We start from the raw sequence: 9,896 nt of genomic DNA, 5'->3' as shown, positions 1-9,896 counted from the left end.
CTGCTCCCAACTCTGTCACTGGTGAATCCTCTCCTCCCTCCCCGCTGCACCTCTGGCCTGCACCCCAGTTCCTGTATGCATAAATAAATAAAATAAATCTTAAAAAAATAACTGACAGTTTCCTTAATTTTGACCCATTTCCAATTTAGGGTCAATGCACCCTTCCAGCCAATCACATGGGCGCCTGCTCCTGGTCAGGCTGCCTCCAGGTTCCCACAGCCTGGACCTTCTCTGGCCCTCTGCCGGCCCTTGAGCCTCAAGTAATGGTGGCAATTCCCCCTCTAGAGCAAGCTCGATAGCCTTGGTTCTTGTGCCTGTGGTTCCTGCTCATTTCTACAATAGCTTACTTTAGAATTACTTTGTAATTCTTTGCTCTAAAAAATGAATTATTTTGCTTGATAAAATCAATCTACAGAAAGGAGGTTTAAAAAATTATTTTATATTCTCAATTACACACAATTTTCTTTGCATTATATTCCTTTCTGTCTTGCTCCAGGTAAATGAATATGGCTTGTTGGCCCTAAATCAGTGTCAATCCTATGAAAACTGTAGCCTTAAAGTGCCCAAACTTCCTGTTCTTAAATTCAAGAAAGCTAAACTCTGAAACCTAATCTTGAGGAAATCCCAAATATAAACAAGCCACCTGATTACTTGCTAATCAGCTCTCATTTCAGTCAGAAGTCTATATGTCTCCTAGTCTTCTACTTGGACTCACCTTTCTTAGGAAAATGAAGAATTTCTGGGGGGATTAATTATGTTAGTGACATACTTGGCAATTTTTTTCTCTTCATTAACAAGGGTGGTAATCAAAAAAAAAAATTAAGCGGACATAGGTGGTTTTGATCCAGGGACATACACCTCACACAAACCAGCTTAGCTCTACCTATATTAAAGCGGAAGTTTGCGAGAAAGGGAAAGAGAAATGAGGGAGGGAGAGAAAGATGATGGACAGATGATGGATAGATCATGGATAGACAATGGATAGATGATGGACAGATGATGGACAGATGATGGATAGATGATGGACAGATGATGGATAGATGATGGACAGATGATGGACAGATGATGGATAGATCATGGATAGATGATGGACAGATGATGGACAGATGATGGACAGATCATGGATAGACGATGGATAGATGATGGACAGATGATGGATAGATCATGGATAGACGATGGATAGATGATGGACAGATGATGGACAGATGATGGATAGAAAGGTGTGTAGATATTTCCATACCTACAGATGCACCATATATAGAAATGTATATGATGATGGTAGAGCTATAGACTAATAAGTACTATGAGACTCTGACTATAACATAGAAAACTTTGGATTTACCAATAACAGATACTAAGTCCTTAATTTCGGACAGTTAAAGGATCCCGAGAGACTGAGCTCTCCCCTCTGTCTGTGGATGCGGGCTTGGAGACTCATTAACTGACTTGTGTAAGGTACAAAGTAAGTTATAACCCAGTCGGGACAAAGTACAGATTCTTTTCTACTCCAGTGCTTGTTCACTGTCTGGCACCAAAGCTGTGGCAGACTTCGATAGCCCTAATTTAGGGATCAGTGAACCATTGAATTAACTTGAAAGTCCAGTGAAATTTGCTTTTATCATTCAGATTTTATGAGTTATTCTGATACCTGATTCCACCCCCCCACACACACACACACACACAAATAGCCAGCCAGGCTATGAACTGCTAACTTGGTTTTTGCATTATAAATAGTAGCTGAGTCATTTGGAATTTTCTAACTGACAGGCATTTCAGTTAAGATGAGGCTGTGCTGCCAGGAGGTAGGATGCAGACATCATCCGCAGAAAAGCCCGGGGGGAGAAGCCCAGCCCCGGGGAATGGCATGAAGCCCCCGGACTAGTCTCCTTCCAGTTCACGAGCAGGCAAACCGGGTCTTCAAGATCAGGGTTCATGTTGCAGGTGAGAGCCCCGGGGTGCTCTGGCAGAGGAGACAGGAAGGGAAGAGGAACACGGCAAGAGGAATGCACAGGTGTCTGGGAAAAGTGTGAGGAGCTGACACACCTTCCAATCACCCCACGGCCGGTTCCCGTCAGAGGGTCCCTCTTAGCTGAACGGGCAAAGGGAAGTGTCGCCTGTGCCTGGACGGCCACGTGCCCAGCTGAGCAGCCAGGATGCTGCCACCATCGCCCCCTCTGCCCCGTGGCCACAGGCTGGGGTTCTGCAGAGTATGTATTTACACCTGCGTTTCACGTACCCAAACATGTTTTTATGAAGACCTTTTTCTCAAAGTCTTTTCATTGTCACCTTTTCATTGTGGCTGTTTCAGATTCTGCTTGGACATTGAGGTGTCCTGAGAGGACCAGCACTGTGGTTGGGCGGGACGAGCCTTGGTCTGGAAGCCCCATGGGCAGCCCAGCCCAGCCCGGCGGGTCGGGGGGTGCGGCCTGACTCTGCGCATCACTCACCACTCACCGCTCAGGCAGGCGGCCTGCGCACTCACTGCGTTCCTATGTCACCCCGGGCGGGGGCCAGGACATGGCCCCCAGGACGTGGAACATTTCGGAAAAATCTCTTCCATTAATTTTGCAATAAAGTCAGCATGTTAGATCTATAAATTAATAAATTTATAGAATTTTTAGATTGGAAAACACACTAAACGCAAGATCCTAAGACTAGCAACAACAGAAAATAGCAAAGGGAAAAACAGAAATTTTGTGAAAAAAGTAAATAGATGTGACTAAAACTTGGGAAATGCTGGTGGGTAGAAGTGCCTTTGATGCCTTTAAAATCTGCCGCGCGACGCTGGGAAACAGTCAGGCCACTGGTTTGGGGAAAGGGTGATGACTGACCTCCCACCATTAACACCAAAACAGTCAGGTGCTCCGGGAAATATCAGTCTATGGCTTTTATTTTGTTATTATTGTTAAGGGTTTGGGGTTTCTCTCTCTCTCTTGCGCGTGTGCGTGTGTGTGCACATGTGTGTGTGCATGTGTGTAATTCAATACTTCCTAATAGGATGTGCCACCTCTCCTGAAAAATATGGCGGTTTTGTGTAACTCGCACCCTAATGCCTCCATTAGACTTCGGATCAGCCGTGTGCCCTCTGGAGCAGCCCTCATGCCACACATTAGAGATTCTTTCCTTAAAACAAAACTCAAACTTACCTTTAGGTCTGGTTGGGGAACGATGAGAAAAGGAGGTTCCCAAACCATGGGGCGGGCTGGGGAGGCCTGAGGACAGGAAACCCGTGTGGCCCTGGGGAGGAAGTCGGGGGCTCAGGTAACCCCTGACGCCACCGCCACCTATGGAGCCCCGGGCCCGGCTCCCACTCTCCATCCCTTACCTCGAGGGAGCCGACCAGGCTGGAGCGGAGGTGTGGAGCAGCTTTGCTGGGCTCTCTCTCTGCCAGGAGAGCAGCCGGGTGCCCAGGAGACGTGCGTGAGAAGCCAGCAGGAAAGATGCCCGTAGACAGAGGCAGGCTCACCCCTGCAGCGAGCGCTGTTGGGTTTGTCAGGGCTGAGGCACCACAAACTGGGTGACTTTAAACCGAGAGGAATGGATGCTGGAGGATGCGTCCCAGAGGGAAGTCTGGGGTCAAGGTGTGAGCAGGGCCTGGCTCTCGAGGCCTGCAGGGAGATGGCTCCTCACAGCTCCTCGTGGCCATGGCGGCTGCACGCTGGGATTGCCGTCTCCGCAATGAATGCCCGTCTCCGCGGCTCCTCCCCGTGTGTCCTGTTCTTGTAAGGACACTGGTCAGGTGGAAGCGTCTGTTAGGCAATGCCAACCACCACCACCTGCCCACAGCCACCACCTTCTGGGCAGCAGCGGTTGGGACATAGACGCACATTTTGGAAGGACAGGTCGTCACAGCAGCTGCTGCGGTGATCAGTCTTAACAGTCTTCAAGCAGAGACTTGGATAGAGAGAGGGCCGCTCCGGCTGGAAAGACGAGAATCCCAAGTGGCAGACAGAGTGGGTGGTAGAGGCTGGAAAATGTAAAGAAAAAGCAGCCGAATCGATGAAGGTCTTTTGAAAAAATTTCAAGAAGATGCAGACAGTCAAGGAGCCGCTGGACACTGAGAATCCAGAGGCCCGGCGTTTCGTGAGCCGCTGCAGTTGAACTTTGCTCTCCTGTTCCCTCCATCCGCATCCACTTTTAAAAACAATTTAAAAGTAAACAGCAGACAACATGCCTTGTCCTCTAGGATTACCTCAGTGCGATGCGCGCCAGGTGACTAGGCCTCTCCCCGCCTCGCCACACCAACCCCATCACACCCAACAAGATCGTGAACAGTGCTTTACTGTCGCCAGACACCCGGTCCACTCAAATGCCCCCACTTGCCGCAGAGACTGTGCTTACAGCTGGACCGACACAACCCGCCAACGTGCTTGGTTTTGTGTGCCCCGACAGGTCCTCTCCCGATGGCTTCTGTGCCATCCCTCGCTGAGGAAACTGGCCCATCGGGAGAATATCCTCAACTTCTGCCTCTTGTTTGGGTCATCCTTGTGCTTGTGACTGACGCCGGCTCTTTCGTAGCTGGCAGGGCCTGAGGGCCCGGGGTCTGCTTGGGGAGGCGGCGGGTGCTGACACGGCAGCAACCCTGCCTGACGAGGGGTCGGGCCCTAGGCCCGGCCCCATCAACACAAAACCCCCTCATCATCTCCCCTGGCGAACTTGGAGTCTAGTGAAGTGATGTCTAGATCCAAATCATTACGAATTCACAGATTTTAAATACCTGCTCCACGGGCTTCAGCTGCCGTGTTGATTCTTCTCGATACCCAACTGGTTCCCTCTGAAGCCAACGGGAGCATGTCAGGCCCCAAAGTCCTTTGGACAAGATGTCTCAGCTGCCGTCCTTGGGCCCCGGCTCGTGCTGTGGAGACCTCCCCCGCCCCGGAAGCAGCATCTTGTCCAAGCAGGAGCCCCTCCTTTTCCCCCCTGCTCCCAGGAGCCCCCTCTAGTCCGATTCCTTCCACTGCACCTCCAGAGGCAATGCTGAGGGCGCCGCATTAACACACCTGTTTTGCTTTGTCTTGGTAATCAGCTCAGGCTTAATTGATTGCTCCCTGTCCCTGGCACACTCATCTGTGGAAATCCCTGCCCCATACAGGTGAGAGTATCGCAGGCAGGTGCCCTCGGGCGCGGGATCAACAGTCTTAAGAAATAATAACATGGTGAACAGGGAACTGGTCGCTAATCCAACCTTCAAGGAGAAAAAAAAGCTGAGAATTATGGAAACGAAGCCTTAAAGAAAAGAGCCTCCCCTTCTCCTTGTCCAGTCAGGCTCATGTTACACAGAGGGGGCTGTTCCTCCCAGACTGGACCCGCTCTCGGAAGAAGGCAGCCATCAAGAGGATGCGGCCTTGGGCTCTGCAGCGTGAAAGCCCTCAAAGGTTCGGATCATATTTGCACTCAGTGAGGTGTTCCCTTTGCAGACACAGCCAGGTCAGGGTCTCCTGCTGCCTGGTCTGAGCTCGGAGTCCTGCACCACACCAGGCTGCCAGCCCGGTGGCCTCACAAGTGGAGGCCAAACACCGAACCAAAGGCTGAGCCCTTGAGTTTCCACCTGTGACAGCGCCATCTCTAATGCCTGAGACAGCGCCATCTCTGAAGCCAGAGCTGTGCGAGGCAGCGTCGCGATGAGCTGTCGGGGTCTTTAAAATGATTTCCGCAGCTCCTGCGGTTCAGCCCGTGAGGTCTGCCCGGCCGCCCGTGGGCTGGTGCTCAGCGTGGGTCTCGTTTTTTATTTATTTACTTTAAAATTATGTTTATGGAGGTCACGTGGGTCGACAACACCAGATGTGATGTAGGAGTGCGGGCTCACACCTCAGGGGGTGACACATGAACACATCCACCGCCCAGCGCCCGCCTCCAAGCGCCCAGCACCCACCACTCCCATCACAGTCCAGGGCCCACCCCCCTTTGTTTTGCTCCCCCACCCCGTAGCCTCAGTTCTGCAGCCAGATTTCAAGTGTTTGTTCTTTTTGTTTATATCTGTTCCTCAGCTTTGTTCTTTATATTCCACACATGACACCATCCGGGGTTTTTCTTTCTCCTTCTGACGCACCTCATAGCGTCACCCCCTCCGGGCCCACCCCTGTGGTCACCCTGCAGTCACCCGTGGCAGGACGGCACCTTGGATTTTAAAGTGCAGGCCCAGGAGCTGCTAGCCTGGGTGTGGAGGCTGCGCTGCAGGAGGAGAAAGACGGTCCCCCCGGAGGAAGGGGACCCCCCTCCTAGGCACCTCATCCCATCACGAGCCCAAGTCCAACCCCTGACTTAAGGGAAATAAGCCCGAACCGTCACTTCTGGAGATAAGAGATTTCCTCCATGGAGGGAGGGAGCCCCAGGGGAGTCTGGTCAGTCCCCCTTGGTGCCCCCACACTCGGCCGCACCTGGCTGAGAAGGTGCCCTGGCTCTGGCGCACAGGTGGACTCCCCCATGTGGAAACTCCGGACTGCCCTGTGGTGCAAGGGACAGAAACCCAAAGGGGGCGCTGGGGGCGGGGGAGGTTCCCTCTGGAAAAGAACCTGGGGTCCAAGAGGCCTCCCAGCATCGGGAGCTCCATGCCCACGAGCTTCACCCGATCTATTCTCCCAAGAGGGAGAAAAATGGGTAAATACACGGAAGGTTCTAGAAGACAAGCCCGGAGACAGCGTGAGGAAGCTCTTTCAGGGGTCAGAGGCTCCACCCCCGGACTGGGCTCACGGCGAGGAGGCCGGGCTGGGGCTGCGTGGGGCGGCTGTCCTTGAAGAATGTGGGCAGCTGCTCTGGCCCGCTGAGGCCCCTCCCGCCCGGGGCCCACGAGTCTGAGTCAGGACAGGCCACGCGCCCCTTGGCTCGACCACAGGGCCAGCACCTTGCCGGGAGCAGAGAGGCCTCGGGAGCTGGGAGGAGACAATGAGGAGCGTAAGGGGTGTGGGGCGAGGACAAAGGCAAAGTGGAAACGTCTTGTTGAGCGACGGTTCACTACTGCGAGACTGTGGGGGTGACTGGGTGTCCCCTACTCACCAGCCGCTGACTTGGGTAAAGTCTCCCCAAGCCAGGAGCTGGCCCAGGTGACAGGAACATGCTCAGGCTGAGCTGGACCACAGTCCGGCGCAGTGGCCGTCCCCTCCTGGTCTCACCGGCCTGCGAGGAGAACACGCACCCCGAATCACAGTGGGATGTCCTGCCTCCACCCCTCCTGTCCCAGCTGTTGCCACTGACCCAGAGCCCATCCCCCTCATGGCTGCCCCTGCACCCCCTGCACACACCCCACCACACGGGGCCACAGAGCCACCTCCCCTTCGCTCACCGGTCACCCCAGGGGCCTGACCTGTCCCTGGGTAGGTCTTGTGTATCTACCTGCCCCCTGAACTGCTTCCTTGTGTGGGGGGAGCTGAGGAGTCATCCTGGGGGCCGCTGCCTTGCTAGTGCTGCTGGGGACAAAGGAACCCATGGAGGATGGGGCCCGGCTCCGACGTGACGAGGAGTCATCGGGTTCCGTGGTTAGGTGACCTCCCCAGGTTGGCTCACCCGCCTGCCGATGTGAGCCCCCACATACGGAGCAAATTGGCCCAGGAAACCGGGTTCCAATCGAAAGTGCAGCCCCCTCCCCGTGCTGGGCTCTCCCTCGGGTGTTCCCTGCCTGTGGGCTCTGCTCTGGAGCCCCGGGGCGCCCAGCCCACCCACGGGGTGGGTTTCCTGGGTCATGCGGGCTGGGGCCTGTGCCAGCACGCCCATGGAGAGGCGCCCTGAGCCCAAGGCTGAAAGTGATCTCAGGGCTTACCTTTCCTTATCTGATCATTTACTGCGAGCGATTCAAAGGGAATTTCAACACCACTGCTTGGCAGGCCACACTCCCCTCCCCTCTGACCTGGTGCCCTTCCGCTGTGCAGCTCTGGTGTCCGGACACGCGCTGCATCCACGGAGCAAACCCGACGTGTGGGTGTTTGCAAGCGTCCTGGAAGGAGGCGGTTGGGAGTGGAACGGAAGTCAACTTTCAACTTGCCCACTCCCGCAGCAGGGGCGGTGGGGGTGACCTCACCCCAGATCCCGACTCAGCCTGGCTGGAAGTCCCCAAACACACCGACCCTCAGCGTCCTCAGCTGTAGAGTGGGGGTCTTCAAACCTCCCCTCTAGGCGGGGAGCCCGGCTGCAGGAGCCACACTGGGCAGCAACCTTCCCCGTCTCCCCCGACACACAGTTATCGGCTCCACCTGTCCTCCAGCTCGGCCTCCAGCGCCTGGGTCAGAGAGGAGGCTGTGGGCTCTAGCCTCTAAAGCCAAAGCCGTACGTGGTCCTATCTGACCTGCAGGAGGAACCACAGGCGGCCTCGGCCTCCTGAGACAGCCACAGCCACGCTACAGTCTCCAGGTGTGATGGGGTTTATGGGACAGGCTTTCTGGTCATCATGGAGGGTCAGCAGGTGCAGAGGCACTGGCCAGGCACTGGCGTTACAACAGATGGACGTTTTCCATCAGCTAGACCCGCAGGCCGCGGAGCTAGCCAAAGCCGAGTGGCTGAGGCAGGATGTGGTGGAGGAGCCGCGCCTTGGCTGAAGCCTGCCCGGGTGGCAGTCTGTCTTGCTGACGGCTCCCCGTGGACGTCGGGGGTCGCCCCACGGAGCACAACACACTCGTGCAGGGGACTCAGTACACCGTGGAATCTCAGCACCTTTAAAAGTGCTGTTTCGGCGCCAGGAGCTCTGGCATTCTTCAGATTATTTCAAGAAACCCTGATGATTCAGGGCTAACAAAGAGCTGCCCAAAGCTTTCAAAGAAGCCAGGAATGAGGTGTGCGTAGGGTCGTGGCAGAGCTGCAGCTTCTGCTGGAACGGCAGAGGCATCTTAGTGTTGCTCCTGGAGCCAGCACCCCGACTGTAGTGCCGGGAGGGTGACGTGAGGCCGGAGGGAAACTCACCCGGGCCTCCGGGCCAGGCGTGCCCTGCACACCCAGCGCTGCACTGCAGGGCTCCTCGCCACGTCTCACCTCGCGCTCAGGCTTGGAGCTGAATTCAGAGGAAGAGGAAGGGAGAGGACGTCCCTTCGTGTCTCCAGAGGCAGAAGTGAAAGGTCTGGCGTGTCCCGGGATGCCAAGCTGATTGGCATTCTTTAGCTGTCCTTGATTTTCTTAATCACTTCTCGTTTTTATTTGAAAATCCCTGTGCATCAGGAATGCTTTAATGTGTCTGGACAAACGGCATCATTGGTCCATGAATCCTTCCAGTTTTCAAGGTGGCTTCTGAAGGGGCCCAGCTTTTCCTGGCCTTGTCAGCCGTTGGCAGCTCAGAAGCCGAGACCCACGTTCCTCCCTGCTCCTCCCGGCTCTGTCTTGGCCTCAGTCATGGTGCAGCCTGGGAATGACTCCAGCAGCTTTTGAGATTTCCTGGGGAGCAGAGGGTATCGTAGCCGGATGGGCTTTGCCACAGCAACTCTTGGATCCTAGAGCCCAGTGCCACCCACCCAGCCAGGGCAAGCTGGGGCCCGCGATGACCAGGCCCTGTTGCTGCAGCCGGGCACCTGTGCAAGCAGTGCTTCGATGGGGTTCCAACTGGTACCCAGTTTGGAGCTCTAGGTGGCGGAGACTGTGCCGCCGGCCTTATACCCTCTGGCTATTGAACAGAGCCAGCAAGAGGACACCACCGCGTGCATGCTCTGCCGCACGGACCCACAGGTGGTCCTCAGGAAAGCCGCTGCCGACCTCCCAGGGTGATGGCGAGCACCCAACACCACCCGACAGCAGCCTCCAGCCACAGGCAGAAGTGCCAGGACAGAAAGACAGCCCGAGGGCTCCTGCTGCCTCTGCTCTCCACCCCATGAGCCTCGAGGCTTTATTCTTCCTCGCAAATGGGTCAAGGGGAAGGACACTTCAGGGTTGAAAGGCAAGAATGCCAGATGAGTGTTCTTCAGAAAACAGAATTATAAAATCCA

This window comes from Talpa occidentalis, unplaced genomic scaffold (assembly GCF_014898055.3).
Source record: "Talpa occidentalis isolate TD23 unplaced genomic scaffold, MPIMG_talOcc4v2.1 talOcc4.2, whole genome shotgun sequence".
Lineage (NCBI taxonomy): Eukaryota > Metazoa > Chordata > Mammalia > Eulipotyphla > Talpidae > Talpa > Talpa occidentalis.
The sequence above is the reverse complement of the archived record's forward strand: the minus strand, read 5'-3'. Positions refer to the sequence as shown.